Genomic DNA, 25,090 nt, shown 5'->3' on the forward strand with positions numbered 1-25,090 from the left:
GCCATGCACTGGGTTAGTATTATAGATCATTGTAGTAGCAGTACTAGCAGCAGCAGTAGTAATACTAGTAGTATTTGCAATGCAAAGGACTGCTAGTAGTAGCAGTAATAGTAGAAGTAGGAGGAGCAGCAGCAGCAGTATTAGTAATAGCACTAGTGTTTGCCATGCACTGGACTAGTAGTAGTAGTAGAAATAGCAGCAGCAGTAGTAGTAGCAGCAGTTGTGGTAATAGTAGTAGTATTTGCCATGCACTGGACTACTAGTAGTAGCAGTAGTAATAATGGGAGCAACAGCATTAGAATTGACCGCAGCAGCAGTAGTAGTAGCACCAGAGTTGCCCTGCAGTGTGACATTAGGTGTAGTAGCAGTAGTAGCAATAGAAGTACTAGTAGTAGATTTGCCATGCACTGAGCTAGTAGGATGGATAGTAGTAGCAGTAGCAGCAGTAGTAATAATAGAAGTAGTATTTGCCATGCACTGGACTGCTAGTACTAGCAGAAGTAGTAGCAGTAGAATCAGCAGCAGCAGCAGTAGTAATATTAGTAGTATTTGCCATGCACTGGACTACTAGTAGTAGCAGTAGTAATAATGGGAGCAATAGCATTAGAATTGACCGCAGCAGCAGTAGTAGTAGCACCAGAGTTGCCCTGCAGTGTGACATTAGGAGTAGTAGCAGTAGTAGCAATAGAAGTACTAGTAGTAGATTTGCCATGCACTGAGCTAGTAGGATGGATAGTAGTAGCAGTAGCAGCAGTAGTAATAATAGAAGTAGTATTTGCCATGCACTGGACTGCTAGTACTAGCAGAAGTAGTAGCAGTAGAATCAGCAGCAGCAGCAGTAGTAATAGTAGTAGTATTTGCCATGCAATGGTCTACTAGTAGTAGCTGCAGTGGTAGCAGTAATAGAAACAGTAGACACAGGAGTAGTTATACAAGTAGTATTCTCCATGCACTGAGCTACTAAGGGTACAAGTAGCAGCAGTAGTAGGAGTAGCAGCAGTAGTGGGAGTAGCAGCAGTAGTGTTAATAGTAGTAGTATTTGCAATGCAATAGGCTAGTATTTGTAGTAGTACTAGTGGTCGCACCAGCAGTAGAAGTGGTAGAAGATTTGCCTGGCAGTGGGCCAGTAGTAGGAGTGGAAGTAGCAGCAATAGCAGTAGTAGTAGTAGATTTGCCATGCACTGAGCTAGTAGTATTGATGGTAGTAGTAGCAGTAGTATCAGCAGCAGCAGTAGTAGTAATAGTTGTAGTATTTGCCATGCACTGGACTACTAGTACTAGCAGAAGTAGTAGCAGTAGTATCAGCAGCAGCAGAAGTAGTAGTAGTAGTAGTATTTGCCATGCACTGGTCTACTAGGAGTAGCAGTTGTAGTAGCAGTAATATAAACTGCAGACATAAGCGTAGTTATAGAAGTACTATATTCCATGCACTGGGCTACTAAGAGAAAAAGTAGCAGCAGTAGTAGTCGTAGCAGCAGTAGGAGGAGTAGCAGCAGTAGTGTTAATACTAGTAGTATTTGATATGCAATAGGCTAGTATTTGTAGTAGTACCAGTGATCGCAGCAGCAGAAGTGGTAGAAGATTTGCCTGGCAGTTGGCCAGTAGTAGGAGTGGAAGTAGCAGCAATAGCAGTAGTAGTAGTAGACTTGCCATGCACTGGCTAGTAGTATTGATAGCAGTAGTAGCCGTAGTAGCAGCAGCAGCAGCAGTAGTAATAATAGTAGTATTATTTGCCATGCCCTGGGATAGTAGTAGTAGTAGTAGTAGCAAAAGCAGTAGAATTAGAAACAGTAGCAGTAGTAGTTGCAGCAGTAGTAGCAGCAGTAGTGGTAACAGTAGTTGTATTTGGCACGCCCTGGGTAAGTAGTAGTAGTAGCAGTAGCAGCAATAGCAATTGTAGTAGTAGATTTGCCATGCTCTGGCCTAGTGGTATTCATATTAGTAGTAGCAGTAGTAGCAACAGCAGTTGTAGTAATATTAGTTGTATTTGCCATGCACTTTACTACTAGTAGTAGCAGTGGTAGCAGCAGCAGCATTAGTATTAATTGTAGTTGTATTTACCATGCACTGTACTACTAGTAGTAACAGTAGTAGCAGCAGACGTAGTAATTATAGTAGTATTTTAAATGCAATGCACTACTAGTAATAGCAATGTGTTTGCAATGCACTGGACTTGTAGTAGTAGCAATAGTAGCTGCAGAAGCAGCAGTGGTAGTAATAGTAGTAGTATTTACCACGCACTGGGCTAGTAGTAGCTGTAGTAATACGAGCAGCAGGAGAAGTAGCAGCGGCAGTCGAAGTAGTAGCAGCAGTCGTGGTGATACTAGTAGTATTTGATATACACTGGACTACTAATAGTAGCAGTAGTAGCAGAAGTAGTAGCAGCAGAAGCAGTAATAGTAGTAGTATTTGCCATGCATTGACTAGTAGTAGTAGTAGCAGCACATAGAGCAGCAGCATCAGTAGAATTAGCAGCAACAGTGCTAGTAGTAGTAGCAGTAGTAGTAGCAGTAGTAGCAGCAGCCTGAGCAGTAGTATTAATAGTATTTGCCATTCACTGCACTACCTGTAGTAGCAGAAGTAGTATCAGAAGTAGCAGCAGCTGTGGTAGTAGTAATAGTACTAGTATTTGACATACACTGAACTAATAGTAGTAGTAGTAGCAGCAGCAATCAAATTAGCATCAGCAGTACTAGTAGTAGCAGCAGTAATCATCATAGTAGTAGTATTGGCCATGCGCTGGGCTACTAGTAGAAGTTGTAGTAGTAGTGGAAGCAGCAGCAGTAGAACGGACAGCAGAAGCAGTAGTAGCAGAAGATTTGCCCTGCAGTGGGCCAGTAGTAATAGTAGCGGAAGCAGGAATAGCAGTATTAGTAGTATATTTGACATGCACTGGGCTAGTAGTATTTATAGTAGTAGTAGCAGCAGCAGCAGTATTACTATTAATAATATTTGCCATGCACTGGATTACTAGTAGTAGCAGTAGTAGGAGCATCAGTAGTAGCAGCAGCAGTAATAGAAATAGTAGTAGAATTTTAAATGCACTGGACTGCTAGTACTAGCAGTAGTAGTAGCAGAAGCAGCAGTAGTAATAATAGTAGTACCATTTGCCATGCACTGGGCTAGTAGTACGCTAGTAGTAGCAGCAGCAGTAGAAATAGCAGCTGCTGTAGTAGAACCAGTAGTGGTAATTGTAGTAGTATTTGCCATGCACTGGACTAGTCGTCGTAGTAGTAGTAGTGGGATCAGCATCAGTAGATGTGACAGCAGCAACAGTAGTAGTAGCAGCTAACTTGCACTGCAGTTGGCAGTAGTAGTAGGACAAGAAGCAGCAATAGCAGTAGGAGTAATAGATTGGGCTAGTAGTATTGATGGTAGTAGTAGCAGTAGTAACAGCATCAGAAGCAGTAGTAAGAGTAGTAGTATTTGCCATTTACTGGACAAATAGTAGTAGCAGTAGTAGCACCAGAAGCAGCAGTAATATTAATAGTAGTAGTATTGTTGATGCACTAGTCAATAGTTGTAATAGTAGTAGCTGTAGCAGCAGCAATAGAAGTGGCAGGGGCAGCACTAGAAGTAGCAGCAGATTTTCCCTGCACTGGGCCAGTAGTAGTAGTAAAAGTGTTAGGAATAGAAGTAGAAATAGTAGATTTGCCTTGCAATGGGCTAGTAATATTCATAGTAGTAGTAGAAGTAGTAGCAGCGGCAGTAGTGGTAATATTAGTAGTATTTGAAACGCACTGGACTACTATTAGCAGCAGTAGTAGCAGCAGCAGCAGCAGTAGTGGTAATAGTAGTAGCATCTGCCATGCACTGGGTTAGCAGTAGTAGTAGCAGCAGCAGCAATAGCAAGAGTAGTCGTAGGTTTGCCATGAAATTGGCTGGTACTATTGATATTAGTAGTAGCAGTAGTAGCAGCATCAGCAGTAGTAGTAATAGAATAATATTTGCAATACACTGGACTAGCAGTAGTAGCAGTAGTAGCAGTAACACTAGAAGCTGCATCAGCAGTAGTACTAGTAGTATTAGGATTTACCATACACTGGACTACTAGTAGTAGCAGTAGTAGTAGTTGTAGCAAGAGCAGTAGAAGTGGCAGCAGCAACAGAAGTAGTAGCAGCAGATTTGCCCTGGAGCTGGCCAGTAGTAGTAGTAGTAGCGGTAGCAGATACAGCAGTAGTAGTAGCAGATTTCCCATGCACTAAGCTAGTAGTATTGGTAGTAGTAGTAGCAGTATTAGCAGCAGCAGCAGGAGTAGTAATAGAAGTAGTATTTCCCATGCACTAGACTACAAGTAATAGAAGTACTAGTAGAAGTAGTAGCAGCAGCAGCAGTAGTAATAATAGTAATAGTATTTGCCATGCCCTGGGCTAGTAGTAGTAGCAGCAACAGTAGAATTAGAAGCGGTAGCAGTAGTAGTAGCAGAAGTAGTCGTAAGAGCAAGAGCAGTAATAGTAGCAGAAGTAGCAGCAGTGGTAATAGTCGTAGTATTTGGCATGGACTGGGCTAGTAATAGTACTAGTAGCAGCAGCAGTAGTAGTAGCAACAGTACTGGTAATATTGGTAGTATTTGAAATGCACTGGGGTACTAGGAGTAGTAGTTGTATTGGTAGCAGCAGAAGTAGAATTAGCAGCAACGTCGGTAGTAGTAGCAGCAGATTGGCCCTGCAGTGTGCAAGTAGCAGTATTAGCATTAGCACTAATAGGTGTAGTACTAGTAGATTTGCCATGCACTGGGATAGTAGTATTGATACTAGTAGTAGCAGTAGTAGCAGCAGCAGAAGTAGTAGTAATAGTAGTATTTGCCATGCACTAGACTACTAGTAGTAGCAGCAGTAGTAGAGGTAGCACCAGGAATAGAAGTGGCATAAGCAGCAGTAAGAGTAGCAGCAGATTTGCCCTGCAGTGGGCCACTAGTAGTAGTAGCAGTAGCAGCTATAGCAGTAGTAGTAGTATATTGGCCATGCACTGGGCTAGTAGTATTGATAGTAGTAGTAGCAACAGCAGCAGTAGTAGTATGAATAGTATTTGTGACACACTGGATTACTAGTAGTAGCAGTAGTACTAGAAGTCATAGCAACAGCAGCAGCGGTAGTAGTAATCCTAGTACAATTTGCCACGCACTGTGCTAGTAGTAGAAGTAGTAATAGTAATAGCAGCAGCAGTAGATGTAGCTGCAGCAGCAGTAGAGGTAGCAGCAGCAGTGGTAATAGAAGTAGTATCTGCCATGCACTGGGTAAGATGTAGTAGTAGCAGTAGCAGCAATAGTAACAGTAGAGGTAGACTTGCCATGCACTGGGCTCGTAGTATTGATATTAGTAGTAGCAGTAGCCGCTGCTGCAGCAGTAGTAGTAATAGAGTAGCATTTGCCACGGACAGGATTAGTAGTAGTAGCAGTGGTAGCATTAGCAGCAGTCATAGTCATAGTAGTAGTATTTGCCAAGGACTGGACTACTAGTAGTTGCAGTAGAAGGAGCAGTAGTAGTAGCAGCAGCAGCAGTAGTAGTGATAGTAGTAGTAGTATTTGCCATTCCCTGGACTACTAGTAATAGCAGTAGTAGTAGCAGTAGTAGCAGCAGCAGCAGTAGTAGTAATAGTAGTAGTATTTGCCACACACTGGTCTACTAGTAGTAGCAGTAGCAGAAGCAGTAGTAGAAAAAGCAGACGTAGGAGTAGCTTTACTAGTAGTACATTCCGTGCACTGGGATAGTAATAGTACAAGTAGCAGCAGTAATAGGACTAGCAGGAGTAGTAGGACTAACAGCAGTAGTGGTAATAGTAGTAGTATTTGAGATGCAATGGGCTAGTAGTAGTAGTAGTAGTAGTAGTTGTAGCAGCAGCAGCAGTAGAAGTGGCAGATGATTTGCCCAGCAGTGGGCCAGTAGTAGTAGTGGAAGTAGCAGCAATAGCAGCAGTAGTAGTATATTTGCCATGCACTGGCTAGTAGCATTGATAGTAGTATTAGCAGTAGTAGAGGCAACATCAGTAGTAGTAATATTTGTTGTATTTGCCATGCACTGGATCACTAGTAGTAGCAGTAGTAGCAGCAGTAGTAGCAGCAGCTGCAGCAGTAGTAGTAATAGTATTTTTCATGCACTGGACTACCAGTAGTAGCAGTAGTAGCAGCAGTATTAGCAGAAGCAGCAGTAGTCGTAATAATCGTATTATTTACCTTGCACTGGGACTAGTAGTGGTAGTAGTAGAAGCAGCAGCAGGAGAAGTAGAAGCAGTAGCAGTAGTATCAGTAGAAGCAGCAGCAGCAGTAGAAGTAATAGTTGTAATGTTTGCAATTTACTGGGTGCAAGTTGTAGCAGTAGTAGTAGCAGTAGCAGCAACGGCAGCAGTAGTAGTAATAGAAGCAGTATTTGCCATACACTGGGGTACTAGTAGTAGCAGTAGTGGTAGTGACAGCAATAAAAGTGGCAGCAGCAGTAGTAGAAACAGTAGTAGTACTTGCCATGCACTGCACTACTATCAGTAGCAGGAGTAGTAGTAGTAGCAGCAGCAGCAGCACTAGTAGTAATAGTAGAAGTATTTGCCATGCACGGAGATAGTAGTTGTAGCAGCAGCAGCAGCAGCACTACTAGTTGCTGCAGTAGTAATAGCAGCAGCAGTAGTGGTAATAGTAGTAGTATTTGCTATTCACTGGGCTGCTACTAGTAGGAGCAGTCACAGCACTAGCAAGAGTAGTAGTAGATTTACCATGCACTGGTCGAGTAGTATTGGTATTAGTAGTGGCAGTAGTAGCAGCAGCATCAGTAGTAGTAATAGTAGCAGTATTTTCCACGAACAGGGCTAGGATGAGTAGTAGTAGCAGCAGCAGCTGTAGAAGAAGCAGCAGCCGTAGTAGAAGCAGCAGTACTAGAAGTAGAAGCAATAGTGGTAATAGTAGTAGTATCTGCCATGCACTGGTCTAGCAGTAGTAGTAGCAGTAGCCGCAATAGAAGTAGTAATAGTAGATTTGCCATGCACTGGGTTAGTATTATAGATCATTGTAGTAGCAGTACTAGCAGCAGCAGTAGTAATACTAGTAGTATTTGCAATGCAAAGGACTGCTAGTAGTAGCAGTAATAGTAGAAGTAGGAGGAGCAGCAGCAGCAGTATTAGTAATAGCACTAGTGTTTGCCATGCACTGGACTAGTAGTAGTAGTAGAAATAGCAGCAGCAGTAGTAGTAGCAGCAGTTGTGGTAATAGTAGTAGTATTTGCCATGCACTGGACTACTAGTAGTAGCAGTAGTAATAATGGGAGCAACAGCATTAGAATTGACCACAGCAGCAGTAGTAGTAGCACCAGAGTTGCCCTGCAGTGTGACAGTAGGTGTAGTAGCAGTAGTAGCAATAGAAATACTAGTACTAGATTTGCCATGCACTGAGCTAGTAGGATGGATAGTAGTAGCAGTAGCAGCAGTAGTAATAATAGAAGTAGTATTTGCCATGCACTGGACTGCTAGTACTAGCAGAAGTAGTAGCAGTAGAATCAGCAGCAGCAGCAGTAGTAATATTAGTAGTATTTGCCATGCACTGGACTACTAGTAGTAGCAGTAGTAATAATGGGAGCAACAGCATTAGAATTGACCGCAGCAGCAGTAGTAGTAGCACCAGAGTTGCCCTGCAGTGTGACATTAGGAGTAGTAGCAGTAGTAGCAATAGAAGTACTAGTAGTAGATTTGCCATGCACTGAGCTAGTAGGATGGATAGTAGTAGCAGTAGCAGCAGTAGTAATAATAGAAGTAGTATTTGCCATGCACTGGACTGCTAGTACTAGCAGAAGTAGTAGCAGTAGAATCAGCAGCAGCAGCAGTAGTAATAGTAGTAGTATTTGCCATGCAATGGTCTACTAGTAGTAGCTGCAGTGGTAGCAGTAATAGAAACAGTAGACACAGGAGTAGTTATACAAGTAGTATTCTCCATGCACTGAGCTACTAAGGGTACAAGTAGCAGCAGTAGTAGGAGTAGCAGCAGTAGTGGGAGTAGCAGCAGTAGTGTTAATAGTAGTAGTATTTGCAATGCAATAGGCTAGTATTTGTAGTAGTACTAGTGGTCGCACCAGCAGTAGAAGTGGTAGAAGATTTGCCTGGCAGTGGGCCAGTAGTAGGAGTGGAAGTAGCAGCAATAGCAGTAGTAGTAGTAGATTTGCCATGCACTGAGCTAGTAGTATTGATGGTAGTAGTAGCAGTAGTATCAGCAGCAGCAGTAGTAGTAATAGTTGTAGTATTTGCCATGCACTGGACTACTAGTACTAGCAGAAGTAGTAGCAGTAGTATCAGCAGCAGCAGAAGTAGTAGTAGTAGTAGTATTTGCCATGCACTGGTCTACTAGGAGTAGCAGTTGTAGTAGCAGTAATATAAACTGCAGACATAAGCGTAGTTATAGAAGTACTATATTCCATGCACTGGGCTACTAAGAGAAAAAGTAGCAGCAGTAGTAGTCGTAGCAGCAGTAGGAGGAGTAGCAGCAGTAGTGTTAATACTAGTAGTATTTGATATGCAATAGGCTAGTATTTGTAGTAGTACCAGTGATCGCAGCAGCAGAAGTGGTAGAAGATTTGCCTGGCAGTTGGCCAGTAGTAGGAGTGGAAGTAGCAGCAATAGCAGTAGTAGTAGTAGACTTGCCATGCACTGGCTAGTAGTATTGATAGCAGTAGTAGCCGTAGTAGCAGCAGCAGCAGCAGTAGTAATAATAGTAGTATTATTTGCCATGCCCTGGGATAGTAGTAGTAGTAGTAGTAGCAAAAGCAGTAGAATTAGAAAGAGTAGCAGTAGTAGTTGCAGCAGTAGTAGCAGCAGTAGTGGTAACAGTAGTTGTATTTGGCACGCCCTGGGTAAGTAGTAGTAGTAGCAGTAGCAGCAATAGCAATTGTAGTAGTAGATTTGCCATGCTCTGGCCTAGTGGTATTCATATTAGTAGTAGCAGTAGTAGCAACAGCAGTTGTAGTAATATTAGTTGTATTTGCCATGCAATTTACTACTAGTAGTAGCAGTGGTAGCAGCAGCAGCATTAGTATTAATTGTAGTTGTATTTACCATGCACTGTACTACTAGTAGTAACAGTAGTAGCAGCAGACGTAGTAATTATAGTAGTATTTTAAATGCAATGCACTACTAGTAATAGCAATGTGTTTGCAATGCACTGGACTTGTAGTAGTAGCAAGAGTAGCTGCAGAAGCAGCAGTGGTAGTAATAGTAGTAGTATTTACCACGCACTGGGCTAGCAGTAGCTGTAGTAATACGAGCAGCAGGAGAAGTAGCAGCGGCAGTCGAAGTAGTAGCAGCAGTCGTGGTGATACTAGTAGTATTTGATATACACTGGACTACTAATAGTAGCAGTAGTAGCAGAAGTAGTAGCAGCAGAAGCAGTAATAGTAGTAGTATTTGCCATGCATTGACTAGTAGTAGTAGTAGCAGCACATAGAGCAGCAGCATCAGTAGAATTAGCAGCAACAGTGCTAGTAGTAGTAGCAGTAGTAGTAGCAGTAGTAGCAGCAGCCTGAGCAGTAGTATTAATAGTATTTGCCATTCACTGCACTACCTGTAGTAGCAGAAGTAGTATCAGAAGTAGCAGCAGCTGCGGTAGTAGTAATAGTACTAGTATTTGACATACACTGAACTAATAGTAGTAGTAGTAGCAGCAGCAATCAAATTAGCATCAGCAGTACTAGTAGTAGCAGCAGTAATCATCATAGTAGTAGTATTGGCCATGCGCTGGGCTACTAGTAGAAGTTGTAGTAGTAGTGGAAGCAGCAGCAGTAGAACGGACAGCAGAAGCAGTAGTAGTAGCAGAAGATTTGCCCTGCAGTGGGCCAGTAGTAATAGTAGCGGAAGCAGGAATAGCAGTATTAGTAGTATATTTGACATGCACTGGGCTAGTAGTATTTATAGTAGTAGTAGCAGCAGCAGCAGTATTGCTATTAATAATATTTGCCATGCACTGGATTACTAGTAGTAGCAGTAGTAGGAGCATCAGTAGTAGCAGCAGCAGTAATAGAAATAGTAGTAGAATTTTAAATGCACTGGACTGCTAGTACTAGCAGTAGGAGTAGCAGAAGCAGCAGTAGTAATAATAGTAGTACCATTTGCCATGCACTGGGCTAGTAGTACGCTAGTAGTAGCAGCAGCAGTAGAAATAGCAGCTGCTGTAGTAGAACCAGTAGTGGTAATTGTAGTAGTATTTGCCATGCACTGGACTAGTCGTCGTAGTAGTAGTAGTGGGATCAGCATCAGTAGATGTGACAGCAGCAACAGTAGTAGTAGCAGCTAACTTGCACTGCAGTTGGCAGTAGTAGTAGGACAAGAAGCAGCAATAGCAGTAGGAGTAATAGATTGGGCTAGTAGTATTGATGGTTTCAGTAGCAGTAGTAACAGCATCAGAAGCAGTAGTAAGAGTAGTAGTATTTGCCATTTACTGGACAAATAGTAGTAGCAGTAGTAGCACCAGAAGCAGCAGTAATATTAATAGTAGTAGTATTGTTGATGCACTAGTCAATAGTTGTAATAGTAGTAGCTGTAGCAGCAGCAATAGAAGTGGCAGGGGCAGCACTAGAAGTAGCAGCAGATTTTCCCTGCACTGGGCCAGTAGTAGTAGTAAAAGTGTTAGGAATAGAAGTAGAAATAGTAGATTTGCCTTGCAATGGGCTAGTAATATTCATAGTAGTAGTAGAAGTAGTAGCAGCGGCAGTAGTGGTAATATTAGTAGTATTTGAAACGCACTGGACTACTATTAGCAGCAGTAGTAGCAGCAGCAGCAGCAGTAGTGGTAATAGTAGTAGCATCTGCCATGCACTGGGTTAGCAGTAGTAGTAGCAGCAGCAGCAATAGCAAGAGTAGTCGTAGGTTTGCCATGAAATTGGCTGGTACTATTGATATTAGTAGTAGCAGTAGTAGCAGCATCAGCAGTAGTAGTAATAGAATAATATTTGCAATACACTGGACTAGCAGTAGTAGCAGTAGTAGCAGTAACACTAGAAGCTGCATCAGCAGTAGTACTAGTAGTATTAGGATTTACCATACACTGGACTACTAGTAGTAGCAGTAGTAGTAGTTGTAGCAAGAGCAGTAGAAGTGGCAGCAGCAACAGAAGTAGTAGCAGCAGATTTGCCCTGGAGCTGGCCAGTAGTAGTAGTAGTAGCGGTAGCAGATACAGCAGTAGTAGTAGCAGATTTCCCATGCACTAAGCTAGTAGTATTGGTAGTAGTAGTAGCAGTATTAGCAGCAGCAGCAGGAGTAGTAATAGAAGTAGTATTTCCCATGCACTAGACTACAAGTAATAGAAGTACTAGTAGAAGTAGTAGCAGCAGCAGCAGTAGTAATAATAGTAATAGTATTTGCCATGCCCTGGGCTAGTAGTAGTAGCAGCAACAGTAGAATTAGAAGCGGTAGCAGTAGTAGTAGCAGAAGTAGTCGTAAGAGCAAGAGCAGTAATAGTAGCAGAAGTAGCAGCAGTGGTAATAGTCGTAGTATTTGGCATGGACTGGGCTAGTAATAGTACTAGTAGCAGCAGCAGTAGTAGTAGCAACAGTACTGGTAATATTGGTAGTATTTGAAATGCACTGGGGTACTAGGAGTAGTAGTTGTATTGGTAGCAGCAGAAGTAGAATTAGCAGCAACGTCGGTAGTAGTAGCAGCAGATTGGCCCTGCAGTGTGCAAGTAGCAGTATTAGCATTAGCACTAATAGGTGTAGTACTAGTAGATTTGCCATGCACTGGGATAGTAGTATTGATACTAGTAGTAGCAGTAGTAGCAGCAGCAGAAGTAGTAGTAATAGTAGTATTTGCCATGCACTAGACTACTAGTAGTAGCAGCAGTAGTAGAGGTAGCACCAGGAATAGAAGTGGCATAAGCAGCAGTAAGAGTAGCAGCAGATTTGCCCTGCAGTGGGCCACTAGTAGTAGTAGCAGTAGCAGCTATAGCAGTAGTAGTAGTATATTGGCCATGCACTGGGCTAGTAGTATTGATAGTAGTAGTAGCAACAGCAGCAGTAGTAGTATGAATAGTATTTGTGACACACTGGATTACTAGTAGTAGCAGTAGTACTAGAAGTCATAGCAACAGCAGCAGCGGTAGTAGTAATCCTAGTACAATTTGCCACGCACTGTGCTAGTAGTAGAAGTAGTAATAGTAATAGCAGCAGCAGTAGATGTAGCTGCAGCAGCAGTAGAGGTAGCAGCAGCAGTGGTAATAGAAGTAGTATCTGCCATGCACTGGGTAAGATGTAGTAGTAGCAGTAGCAGCAATAGTAACAGTAGAGGTAGACTTGCCATGCACTGGGCTCGTAGTATTGATATTAGTAGTAGCAGTAGCCGCTGCTGCAGCAGTAGTAGTAATAGAGTAGCATTTGCCACGGACAGGATTAGTAGTAGTAGCAGTGGTAGCATTAGCAGCAGTCATAGTCATAGTAGTAGTATTTGCCAAGGACTGGACTACTAGTAGTTGCAGTAGAAGGAGCAGTAGTAGTAGCAGCAGCAGCAGTAGTAGTGATAGTAGTAGTAGTATTTGCCATTCCCTGGACTACTAGTAATAGCAGTAGTAGTAGCAGTAGTAGCAGCAGCAGCAGTAGTAGTAATAGTAGTAGTATTTGCCACACACTGGTCTACTAGTAGTAGCAGTAGCAGAAGCAGTAGTAGAAAAAGCAGACGTAGGAGTAGCTTTACTAGTAGTACATTCCGTGCACTGGGATAGTAATAGTACAAGTAGCAGCAGTAATAGGACTAGCAGGAGTAGTAGGACTAACAGCAGTAGTGGTAATAGTAGTAGTATTTGAGATGCAATGGGCTAGTAGTAGTAGTAGTAGTAGTAGTTGTAGCAGCAGCAGCAGTAGAAGTGGCAGATGATTTGCCCAGCAGTGGGCCAGTAGTAGTAGTGGAAGTAGCAGCAATAGCAGCAGTAGTAGTATATTTGCCATGCACTGGCTAGTAGCATTGATAGTAGTATTAGCAGTAGTAGAGGCAACATCAGTAGTAGTAATATTTGTTGTATTTGCCATGCACTGGATCACTAGTAGTAGCAGTAGTAGCAGCAGTAGTAGCAGCAGCTGCAGCAGTAGTAGTAATAGTATTTTTCATGCACTGGACTACCAGTAGTAGCAGTAGTAGCAGCAGTATTAGCAGAAGCAGCAGTAGTCGTAATAATCGTATTATTTACCTTGCACTGGGACTAGTAGTGGTAGTAGTAGAAGCAGCAGCAGGAGAAGTAGAAGCAGTAGCAGTAGTATCAGTAGAAGCAGCAGCAGCAGTAGAAGTAATAGTTGTAATGTTTGCAATTTACTGGGTGCAAGTTGTAGCAGTAGTAGTAGCAGTAGCAGCAACGGCAGCAGTAGTAGTAATAGAAGCAGTATTTGCCATACACTGGGGTACTAGTAGTAGCAGTAGTGGTAGTGACAGCAATAAAAGTGGCAGCAGCAGTAGTAGAAACAGTAGTAGTACTTGCCATGCACTGCACTACTATCAGTAGCAGGAGTAGTAGTAGTAGCAGCAGCAGCAGCACTAGTAGTAATAGTAGAAGTATTTGCCATGCACGGAGATAGTAGTTGTAGCAGCAGCAGCAGCAGCACTACTAGTTGCTGCAGTAGTAATAGCAGCAGCAGTAGTGGTAATAGTAGTAGTATTTGCTATTCACTGGGCTGCTACTAGTAGGAGCAGTCAGAGCACTAGCAAGAGTAGTAGTAGATTTACCATGCACTGGTCGAGTAGTATTGGTATTAGTAGTGGCAGTAGTAGCAGCAGCATCAGTAGTAGTAATAGTAGCAGTATTTTCCACGAACAGGGCTAGGATGAGTAGTAGTAGCAGCAGCAGCTGTAGAAGAAGCAGCAGCCGTAGTAGAAGCAGCAGTACTAGAAGTAGAAGCAATAGTGGTAATAGTAGTAGTATCTGCCATGCACTGGTCTAGCAGTAGTAGTAGCAGTAGCCGCAATAGAAGTAGTAATAGTAGATTTGCCATGCACTGGGTTAGTATTATAGATCATTGTAGTAGCAGTACTAGCAGCAGCAGTAGTAATACTAGTAGTATTTGCAATGCAAAGGACTGCTAGTAGTAGCAGTAATAGTAGAAGTAGGAGGAGCAGCAGCAGCAGTATTAGTAATAGCACTAGTGTTTGCCATGCACTGGACTAGTAGTAGTAGTAGAAATAGCAGCAGCAGTAGTAGTAGCAGCAGTTGTGGTAATAGTAGTAGTATTTGCCATGCACTGGACTACTAGTAGTAGCAGTAGTAATAATGGGAGCAACAGCATTAGAATTGACCGCAGCAGCAGTAGTAGTAGCACCAGAGTTGCCCTGCAGTGTGACATCAGGTGTAGTAGCAGTAGTAGCAATAGAAGTACTAGTAGTAGATTTGCCATGCACTGAGCTAGTAGGATGGATAGTAGTAGCAGTAGCAGCAGTAGTAATAATAGAAGTAGTATTTGCCATGCACTGGACTGCTAGTACTAGCAGAAGTAGTAGCAGTAGAATCAGCAGCAGCAGCAGTAGTAATATTAGTAGTATTTGCCATGCACTGGACTACTAGTAGTAGCAGTAGTAATAATGGGAGCAATAGCATTAGAATTGACCGCAGCAGCAGTAGTAGTAGCACCAGAGTTGCCCTGCAGTGTGACATTAGGAGTAGTAGCAGTAGTAGCAATAGAAGTACTAGTAGTAGATTTGCCATGCACTGAGCTAGTAGGATGGATAGTAGTAGCAGTAGCAGCAGTAGTAATAATAGAAGTAGTATTTGCCATGCACTGGACTGCTAGTACTAGCAGAAGTAGTAGCAGTAGAATCAGCAGCAGCAGCAGTAGTAATAGTAGTAGTATTTGCCATGCAATGGTCTACTAGTAGTAGCTGCAGTGGTAGCAGTAATAGAAACAGTAGACACAGGAGTAGTTATACAAGTAGTATTCTCCATGCACTGAGCTACTAAGGGTACAAGTAGCAGCAGTAGTAGGAGTAGCAGCAGTAGTGGGAGTAGCAGCAGTAGTGTTAATAGTAGTAGTATTTGCAATGCAATAGGCTAGTATTTGTAGTAGTACTAGTGGTCGCACCAGCAGTAGAAGTGGTAGAAGATTTGCCTGGCAGTGGGCCAGTAGTAGGAGTGGAAGTAGCAGCAATAGCAGTAGTAGTAGTAGATTTGCCATGCACTGAGCTAGTAGTATTGATGGTAGTAGTAGCAGTAGTATCAGCAGCAGCAGTAGTAGTAATAGTTGTAGTATTTGCCATGCACTGGACTACTAGTACTAGCAGAAGTAGTAGCAGTAGTATCAGCAGCAGCAGAAGTAGTAGTAGTAGTAGTATTTGCCATGCACTGGTCTACTAGGAGTAGCAGTTGTAGTAGCAGTAATATAAACTGCAGACATAAGCGTAGTTATAGAAGTACTATATTCCATGCACTGGGCTACTAAGAGAAAAAGTAGCAGCAGTAGTAGTCGTAGCAGCAGTAGGAGGAGTAGCAGCAGTAGTGTTAATACTAGTAGTATTTGATATGCAATAGGCTAGTATTTGTAGTAGTACCAGTGATCGCAGCAGCAGAAGTGGTAGAAGATTTGCCTGGCAGTTGGCCAGTAGTAGGAGTGGAAGTAGCAGCAATAGCAGTAGTAGTAGTAGACTTGCCATGCACTGGCTAGTAGTATTGATAGCAGTAGTAGCCGTAGTAGCAGCAGCAGCAGCAGTAGTAATAATAGTAGTATTATTTGCCATGCCCTGGGATAGTAGTAGTAGTAGTAGTAGCAAAAGCAGTAGAATTAGAAACAGTAGCAGTAGTAGTTGCAGCAGTAGTAGCAGCAGTAGTGGTAACAGTAGTTGTATTTGGCACGCCCTGGGTAAGTAGTAGTAGTAGCAGTAGCAGCAATAGCAATTGTAGTAGTAGATTTGCCATGCTCTGGCCTAGTGGTATTCATATTAGTAGTAGCAGTAGTAGCAACAGCAGTTGTAGTAATATTAGTTGTATTTGCCATGCACTTTACTACTAGTAGTAGCAGTGGTAGCAGCAGCAGCATTAGTATTAATTGTAGTTGTATTTACCATGCACTGTACTACTAGTAGTAACAGTAGTAGCAGCAGACGTAGTATTTTAAATGCAATGCACTACTAGTAATAGCAATGTGTTTGCAATGCACTGGACTTGTAGTAGTAGCAATAGTAGCTGCAGAAGCAGCAGTGGTAGTAATAGTAGTAGTATTTACCACGCACTGGGCTAGTAGTAGCTGTAGTAATACGAGCAGCAGGAGAAGTAGCAGCGGCAGTCGAAGTAGTAGCAGCAGTCGTGGTGATACTAGTAGTATTTGATATACACTGGACTACTAATAGTAGCAGTAGTAGCAGAAGTAGTAGCAGCAGAAGCAGGAATAGTAGTAGTATTTGCCATGCATTGACTAGTAGTAGTAGTAGCAGCACATAGAGCAGCAGCATCAGTAGAATTAGCAGCAACAGTGCTAGTAGTAGTAGCAGTAGTAGTAGCAGTAGTAGCAGCAGCCTGAGCAGTAGTATTAATAGTATTTGCCATTCACTGCACTACCTGTAGTAGCAGAAGTAGTATCAGAAGTAGCAGCAGCTGCGGTAGTAGTAATAGTACTAGTATTTGACATACACTGAACTAATAGTAGTAGTAGTAGCAGCAGCAATCAAATTAGCATCAGCAGTACTAGTAGTAGCAGCAGTAATCATCATAGTAGTAGTATTGGCCATGCGCTGGGCTACTAGTAGAAGTTGTAGTAGTAGTGGAAGCAGCAGCAGTAGAACGGACAGCAGAAGCAGTAGTAGCAGAAGATTTGCCCTGCAGTGGGCCAGTAGTAATAGTAGCGGAAGCAGGAATAGCAGTATTAGTAGTATATTTGACATGCACTGGGCTAGTAGTATTTATAGTAGTAGTAGCAGCAGCAGCAGTATTACTATTAATAATATTTGCCATGCACTGGATTACTAGTAGTAGCAGTAGTAGGAGCATCAGTAGTAGCAGCAGCAGTAATAGAAATAGTAGTAGAATTTTAAATGCACTGGACTGCTAGTACTAGCAGTAGTAGTAGCAGAAGCAGCAGTAGTAATAATAGTAGTACCATTTGCCATGCACTGGGCTAGTAGTACGCTAGTAGTAGCAGCAGCAGTAGAAATAGCAGCTGCTGTAGTAGAACCAGTAGTGGTAATTGTAGTAGTATTTGCCATGCACTGGACTAGTCGTCGTAGTAGTAGTAGTGGGATCAGCATCAGTAGATGTGACAGCAGCAACAGTAGTAGTAGCAGCTAACTTGCACTGCAGTTGGCAGTAGTAGTAGGACAAGAAGCAGCAATAGCAGTAGGAGTAATAGATTGGGCTAGTAGTATTGATGGTAGTAGTAGCAGTAGTAACAGCATCAGAAGCAGTAGTAAGAGTAGTAGTATTTGCCATTTACTGGACAAATAGTAGTAGCAGTAGTAGCACCAGAAGCAGCAGTAATATTAATAGTAGTAGTATTGTTGATGCACTAGTCAATAGTTGTAATAGTAGTAGCTGTAGCAGCAGCAATAGAAGTGGCAGGGGCAGCACTAGAAGTAGCAGCAGATTTTCCCTGCACTGGGCCAGTAGTAGTAGTAAAAGTGTTAGGAATAGAAGTAGAAATAGTAGATTTGCCTTGCAATGGGCTAGTAATATTCATAGTAGTAGTAGAAGTAGTAGCAGCGGCAGTAGTGGTAATATTAGTAGTATTTGAAACGCACTGGACTACTATTAGCAGCAGTAGTAGCAGCAGCAGCAGCAGTAGTGGTAATAGTAGTAGCATCTGCCATGCACTGGGTTAGCAGTAGTAGTAGCAGCAGCAGCAATAGCAAGAGTAGTCGTAGGTTTGCCATGAAATTGGCTGGTACTATTGATATTAGTAGTAGCAGTAGTAGCAGCATCAGCAGTAGTAGTAATAGAATAATATTTGCAATACACTGGACTAGCAGTAGTAGCAGTAGTAGCAGTAACACTAGAAGCTGCATCAGCAGTAGTACTAGTAGTATTAGGATTTACCATACACTGGACTACTAGTAGTAGCAGTAGTAGTAGTTGTAGCAAGAGCAGTAGAAGTGGCAGCAGCAACAGAAGTAGTAGCAGCAGATTTGCCCTGGAGCTGGCCAGTAGTAGTAGTAGTAGCGGTAGCAGATACAGCAGTAGTAGTAGCAGATTTCCCATGCACTAAGCTAGTAGTATTGGTAGTAGTAGTAGCAGTAGTAGCAGCAGCAGCAGGAGTAGTAATAGAAGTAGTATTTCCCATGCACTAGACTACAAGTAATAGAAGTACTAGTAGAAGTAGTAGCAGCAGCAGCAGTAGTAATAATAGTAGTAGTATTTGCCATGCCCTGGGCTAGTAGTAGTAGCAGCAACAGTAGAATTAGAAGCGGTAGCAGTAGTAGTAGCAGAAGTAGTCGTAAGAGCAAGAGCAGTAATAGTAGCAGAAGTAGCAGCAGTGGTAATAGTCGTAGTATTTGGCATGGACTGGGCTAGTAATAGTACTAGTAGCAGCAGCAGTAGTAGTAGCAACAGTACTGGTAATATTGGTAGTATTTGAAATGCACTGGGGTACTAGGAGTAGTAGTTGTATTGGTAGCAGCAGAAGTAGAATTAGCAGCAACGTCGGTAGTAGTAGCAGCAGATTGGCCCTGCAGTGTGCAAGTAGCAGTATTAGCATTAGCACTAATAGGTGTAGTACTAGTAGATTTGCCATGCACTGGGATAGTAGTATTGATACTAGTAGTAGCAGTAGTAGCAGCAGCAGAAGTAGTAGTAATAGTAGTATTTGCCATGCACTAGACTACTAGTAGTAGCAGCAGTAGTAGAGGTAGCACCAGGAATAGAAATGGCATAAGCAGCAGTAAGAGTAGCAGCAGATATGCCCTGCAGTGGGCCACTAGTAGTAGTAGCAGTAGCAGCTATAGCAGTAGTAGTAGTATATTGGCCATGCACTGGGCTAGTACTATTGATAGTAGTAGTAGCAACAGCAGCAGTAGTAGTATGAATAGTATTTGCGACACACTGGATTACTAGTAGTAGCAGTAGTACTAGAAGTCATAGCAACAGCAGCAGCGGTAGTAGTAATATTAGTACTATTTGCCACGCACTGTGCTAGTAGTAGAAGTAGTAATAGTAATAGCAGCAGCAGTAGATGTAGCTGCAGCAGCAGTAGAGGTAGCAGCAGCAGTGGTAATAGAAGTAGTATCTGCCATGCACTGGGTAAGATGTAGTAGTAGCAGTAGCAGCAATAGTAACAGTAGAGGTAGACTTGCCATGCACTGGGCTCGTAGTATTGATATTAGTAGTAGCAGTAGCCGCTGCTGCAGCAGTAGTAGTAATAGAGTAGCATTTGCCACGGACAGGATTAGTAGTAGTAGCAGTGGTAGCATTAGCAGCAGTCATAGTCATAGTAGTAGTATTTGCCAAGGACTGGACTACTAGTAGTTGCAGTAGAAGGAGCAGTAGTAGTAGCAGCAGCAGCAGTAGTAGTGATAGTAGTAGTAGTATTTGCCATTCCCTGGACTACTAGTAATAGCAGTAGTAGTAGCAGTAGTAGCAGCAGCAGCAGTAGTAGTAATAGTAGTAGTATTTGCCACACACTGGTCTACTAGTAGTAGCAGTAGCAGAAGCAGTAGTAGAAAAAGCAGACGTAGGAGTAGCTTTACTAGTAGTACATTCCGTGCACTGGGATAGTAATAGTACAAGTAGCAGCAGTAATAGGACTAGCAGGAGTAGTAGGACTAACAGCAGTAGTGGTAATAGTAGTAGTATTTGAGATGCAATGGGCTAGTAGTAGTAGTAGTAGTAGTAGTTGTAGCAGCAGCAGCAGTAGAAGTGGCAGATGATTTGCCCAGCAGTGGGCCAGTAGTAGTAGTGGAAGTAGCAGCAATAGCAGCAGTAGTAGTATATTTGCCATGCACTGGCTAGTAGCATTGATAGTAGTATTAGCAGTAGTAGAGGCAACATCAGTAGTAGTAATATTTGTTGTATTTGCCATGCACTGGATCACTAGTAGTAGCAGTAGTAGCAGCAGTAGTAGCAGCAGCTGCAGCAGTAGTAGTAATAGTATTTTTCATGCACTGGACTACCAGTAGTAGCAGTAGTAGCAGCAGTATTAGCAGAAGCAGCAGTAGTCGTAATAATCGTATTATTTACCTTGCACTGGGACTAGTAGTGGTAGTAGTAGAAGCAGCAGCAGGAGAAGTAGAAGCAGTAGCAGTAGTATCAGTAGAAGCAGCAGCAGCAGTAGAAGTAATAGTTGTAATGTTGGCAATTTACTGGGTGCAAGTTGTAGCAGTAGTAGTAGCAGTAGCAGCAACGGCAGCAGTAGTAGTAATAGAAGCAGTATTTGCCATACACTGGGGTACTAGTAGTAGCAGTAGTGGTAGTGACAGCAATAAAAGTGGCAGCAGCAGTAGTAGAAACAGTAGTAGTACTTGCCATGCACTGCACTACTATCAGTAGCAGGAGTAGTAGTAGTAGCAGCAGCAGCAGCACTAGTAGTAATAGTAGAAGTATTTGCCATGCACGGAGATAGTAGTTGTAGCAGCAGCAGCAGCAGCACTACTAGTTGCTGCAGTAGTAATAGCAGCAGCAGTAGTGGTAATAGTAGTAGTATTTGCTATTCACTGGGCTGCTACTAGTAGGAGCAGTCACAACACTAGCAAGAGTAATAGTAGATTTGCCATGCACTGGTCGAGTAGTTTTGGTATTAGTAGTGGCAGTAGTAGCAGCAGCATCAGTAGTAGTAATAGTAGCAGTATTTTCCACGAACAGGGCTAGGATGAGTAGTAGTAGCAGCAGCAGCTGTAGAAGAAGCAGCAGCCGTAGTAGAAGCAGCAGTACTAGAAGTAGAAGCAATAGTGGTAATAGTAGTAGTATCTGCCATGCACTGGTCTAGCAGTAGTAGTAGCAGTAGCCGCAATAGAAGTAGTAATAGTAGATTTGCCATGCACTGGGTTAGTATTATAGATCATTGTAGTAGCAGTACTAGCAGCAGCAGTAGTAATACTAGTAGTATTTGCAATGCAAAGGACTGCTAGTAGTAGCAGTAATAGTAGAAGTAGGAGGAGCAGCAGCAGCAGTATTAGTAATAGCACTAGTGTTTGCCATGCACTGGACTAGTAGTAGTAGTAGAAATAGCAGCAGAAGTAGTAGTAGCAGCAGTTGTGGTAATAGTAGTAGTATTTGCCATGCACTGGACTACTAGTAGTAGCAGTAGTAATAATGGGAGCAACAGCATTAGAATTGACCGCAGCAGCAGTAGTAGTAGCACCAGAGTTGCCCTGCAGTGTGACATTAGGTGTAGTAGCAGTAGTAGCAATAGAAGTACTAGTAGTAGATTTGCCATGCACTGAGCTAGTAGGATGGATAGTAGTAGCAGTAGCAGCAGTAGTAATAATAGAAGTAGTATTTGCCATGCACTGGACTGCTAGTACTAGCAGAAGTAGTAGCAGTAGAATCAGCAGCAGCAGCAGTAGTAATATTAGTAGTATTTGCCATGCACTGGACTACTAGTAGTAGCAGTAGTAATAATGGGAGCAACAGCATTAGAATTGACCGCAGCAGCAGTAGTAGTAGCACCAGAGTTGCCCTGCAGTGTGACATTAGGAGTAGTAGCAGTAGTAGCAATAGAAGTACTAGTAGTAGATTTGCCATGCACTGAGCTAGTAGGATGGATAGTAGTAGCAGTAGCAGCAGTAGTAATAATAGAAGTAGTATTTGCCATGCACTGGACTGCTAGTACTAGCAGAAGTAGTAGCAGTAGAATCAGCAGCAGCAGCAGTAGTAATATTAGTAGTATTTGCCATGCACTGGACTACTAGTAGTAGCAGTAGTAATAATGGGAGCAACAGCATTAGAATTGACCGCAGCAGCAGTATTAGTAGCACCAGAGTTGCCCTGCAGTGTGACATTAGGAGTAGTAGCAGTAGTAGCAATAGAAGTACTAGTAGTAGATTTGCCATGCACTGAGCTAGTAGGATGGATAGTAGTAGCAGTAGCAGCAGTAGTAATAATAGAAGTAGTATTTGCCATGCACTGGACTGCTAGTACTAGCAGAAGTAGTAGCAGTAGAATCAGCAGCAGCAGCAGTAGTAATAGTAGTAGTATTTGCCATGCAATGGTCTACTAGTAGTAGCTGCAGTGGTAGCAGTAATAGAAACAGTAGACACAGGAGTAGTTATACAAGTAGTATTCTCCATGCACTGAGCTACTAAGGGTACAAGTAGCAGCAGTAGTAGGAGTAGCAGCAGTAGTGGGAGTAGCAGCAGTAGTGTTAATAGTAGTAGTATTTGCAATGCAATAGGCTAGTATTTGTAGTAGTACTAGTGGTCGCACCAGCAGTAGAAGTGGTAGAAGATTTGCCTGGCAGTGGGCCAGTAGTAGGAGTGGAAGTAGCAGCAATAGCAGTAGTAGTAGTAGATTTGCCATGCACTGAGCTAGTAGTATTGATGGTAGTAGTAGCAGTAGTATCAGCAGCAGCAGTAGTAGTAATAGTTGTAGTATTTGCCATGCACTGGACTACTAGTACTAGCAGAAGTAGTAGCAGTAGTATCAGCAGCAGCAGAAGTAGTAGTAGTAGTAGTATTTGCCATGCACTGGTCTACTAGGAGTAGCAGTTGTAGTAGCAGTAATATAAACTGCAGACATAAGCGTAGTTATAGAAGTACTATATTCCATGCACTGGGCTACTAAGAGAAAAAGTAGCAGCAGTAGTAGTCGTAGCAGCAGTAGGAGGAGTAGCAGCAGTAGTGTTAATACTAGTAGTATTTGATATGCAATAGGCTAGTATTTGTAGTAGTACCAGTGATCGCAGCAGCAGAAGTGGTAGAAGATTTGCCTGGCAGTTGGCCAGTAGTAGGAGTGGAAGTAGCAGCAATAGCAGTAGTAGTAGTAGACTTGCCATGCACTGGCTAGTAGTATTGATAGCAGTAGTAGCCGTAGTAGCAGCAGCAGCAGCAGTAGTAATAATAGTAGTATTATTTGCCATGCCCTGGGATAGTAGTAGTAGTAGTAGTAGCAAAAGCAGTAGAATTAGAAACAGTAGCAGTAGTAGTTGCAGCAGTAGTAGCAGCAGTAGTGGTAACAGTAGTTGTATTTGGCACGCCCTGGGTAAGTAGTAGTAGTAGCAGTAGCAGCAATAGCAATTGTAGTAGTAGATTTGCCATGCTCTGGCCTAGTGGTATTCATATTAGTAGTAGCAGTAGTAGCAACAGCAGTTGTAGTAATATTAGTTGTATTTGCCATGCAATTTACTACTAGTAGTAGCAGTGGTAGCAGCAGCAGCATTAGTATTAATTGTAGTTGTATTTACCATGCACTGTACTACTAGTAGTAACAGTAGTAGCAGCAGACGTAGTAATTATAGTAGTATTTTAAATGCAATGCACTACTAGTAATAGCAATGTGTTTGCAATGCACTGGACTTGTAGTAGTAGCAATAGTAGCTGCAGAAGCAGCAGTGGTAGTAATAGTAGTAGTATTTACCACGCACTGGGCTAGTAGTAGCTGTAGTAATACGAGCAGCAGGAGAAGTAGCAGCGGCAGTCGAAGTAGTAGCAGCAGTCGTGGTGATACTAGTAGTATTTGATATACACTGGACTACTAATAGTAGCAGTAGTAGCAGAAGTAGTAGCAGCAGAAGCAGGAATAGTAGTAGTATTTGCCATGCATTGACTAGTAGTAGTAGTAGCAGCACATAGAGCAGCAGCATCAGTAGAATTAGCAGCAACAGTGCTAGTAGTAGTAGCAGTAGTAGTAGCAGTAGTAGCAGCAGCCTGAGCAGTAGTATTAATAGTATTTGCCATTCACTGCACTACCTGTAGTAGCAGAAGTAGTATCAGAAGTAGCAGCAGCTGCGGTAGTAGTAATAGTACTAGTATTTGACATACACTGAACTAATAGTAGTAGTAGTAGCAGCAGCAATCAAATTAGCATCAGCAGTACTAGTAGTAGCAGCAGTAATCATCATAGTAGTAGTATTGGCCATGCGCTGGGCTACTAGTAGAAGTTGTAGTAGTAGTGGAAGCAGCAGCAGTAGAACGGACAGCAGAAGCAGTAGTAGTAGCAGAAGATTTGCCCTGCAGTGGGCCAGTAGTAATAGTAGCGGAAGCAGGAATAGCAGTATTAGTAGTATATTTGACATGCACTGGGCTAGTAGTATTTATAGTAGTAGTAGCAGCAGCAGCAGTATTACTATTAATAATATTTGCCATGCACTGGATTACTAGTAGTAGCAGTAGTAGGAGCATCAGTAGTAGCAGCAGCAGTAATAGAAATAGTAGTAGAATTTTAAATGCACTGGACTGCTAGTACTAGCAGTAGGAGTAGCAGAAGCAGCAGTAGTAATAATAGTAGTACCATTTGCCATGCACTGGGCTAGTAGTACGCTAGTAGTAGCAGCAGCAGTAGAAATAGCAGCTGCTGTAGTAGAACCAGTAGTGGTAATTGTAGTAGTATTTGCCATGCACTGGACTAGTCGTCGTAGTAGTAGTAGTGGGATCAGCATCAGTAGATGTGACAGCAGCAACAGTAGTAGTAGCAGCTAACTTGCACTGCAGTTGGCAGTAGTAGTAGGACAAGAAGCAGCAATAGCAGTAGGAGTAATAGATTGGGCTAGTAGTATTGATGGTAGTAGTACCAGTAGTAACAGCATCAGAAGCAGTAGTAAGAGTAGTAGTATTTGCCATTTACTGGACAAATAGTAGTAGCAGTAGTAGCACCAGAAGCAGCAGTAATATTAATAGTAGTAGTATTGTTGATGCACTAGTCAATAGTTGTAATAGTAGTAGCTGTAGCAGCAGCAATAGAAGTGGCAGGGGCAGCACTAGAAGTAGCAGCAGATTTTCCCTGCACTGGGCCAGTAGTAGTAGTAAAAGTGTTAGGAATAGAAGTAGAAATAGTAGATTTGCCTTGCAATGGGCTAGTAATATTCATAGTAGTAGTAGAAGTAGTAGCAGCGGCAGTAGTGGTAATATTAGTAGTATTTGAAACGCACTGGACTACTATTAGCAGCAGTAGTAGCAGCAGCAGCAGCAGTAGTGGTAATAGTAGTAGCATCTGCCATGCACTGGGTTAGCAGTAGTAGTAGCAGCAGCAGCAATAGCAAGAGTAGTCGTAGGTTTGCCATGAAATTGGCTGGTACTATTGATATTA

The sequence above is a fragment of the Delphinapterus leucas genome, unplaced genomic scaffold (assembly GCF_059928025.1).
Source record: "Delphinapterus leucas isolate spDelLeu-1000000601 "Yukka" unplaced genomic scaffold, BTC_Dleu_Yukka2 spDelLeu_asBTCV2_sq53, whole genome shotgun sequence".
NCBI classification, from domain to species: domain Eukaryota; kingdom Metazoa; phylum Chordata; class Mammalia; order Artiodactyla; family Monodontidae; genus Delphinapterus; species Delphinapterus leucas.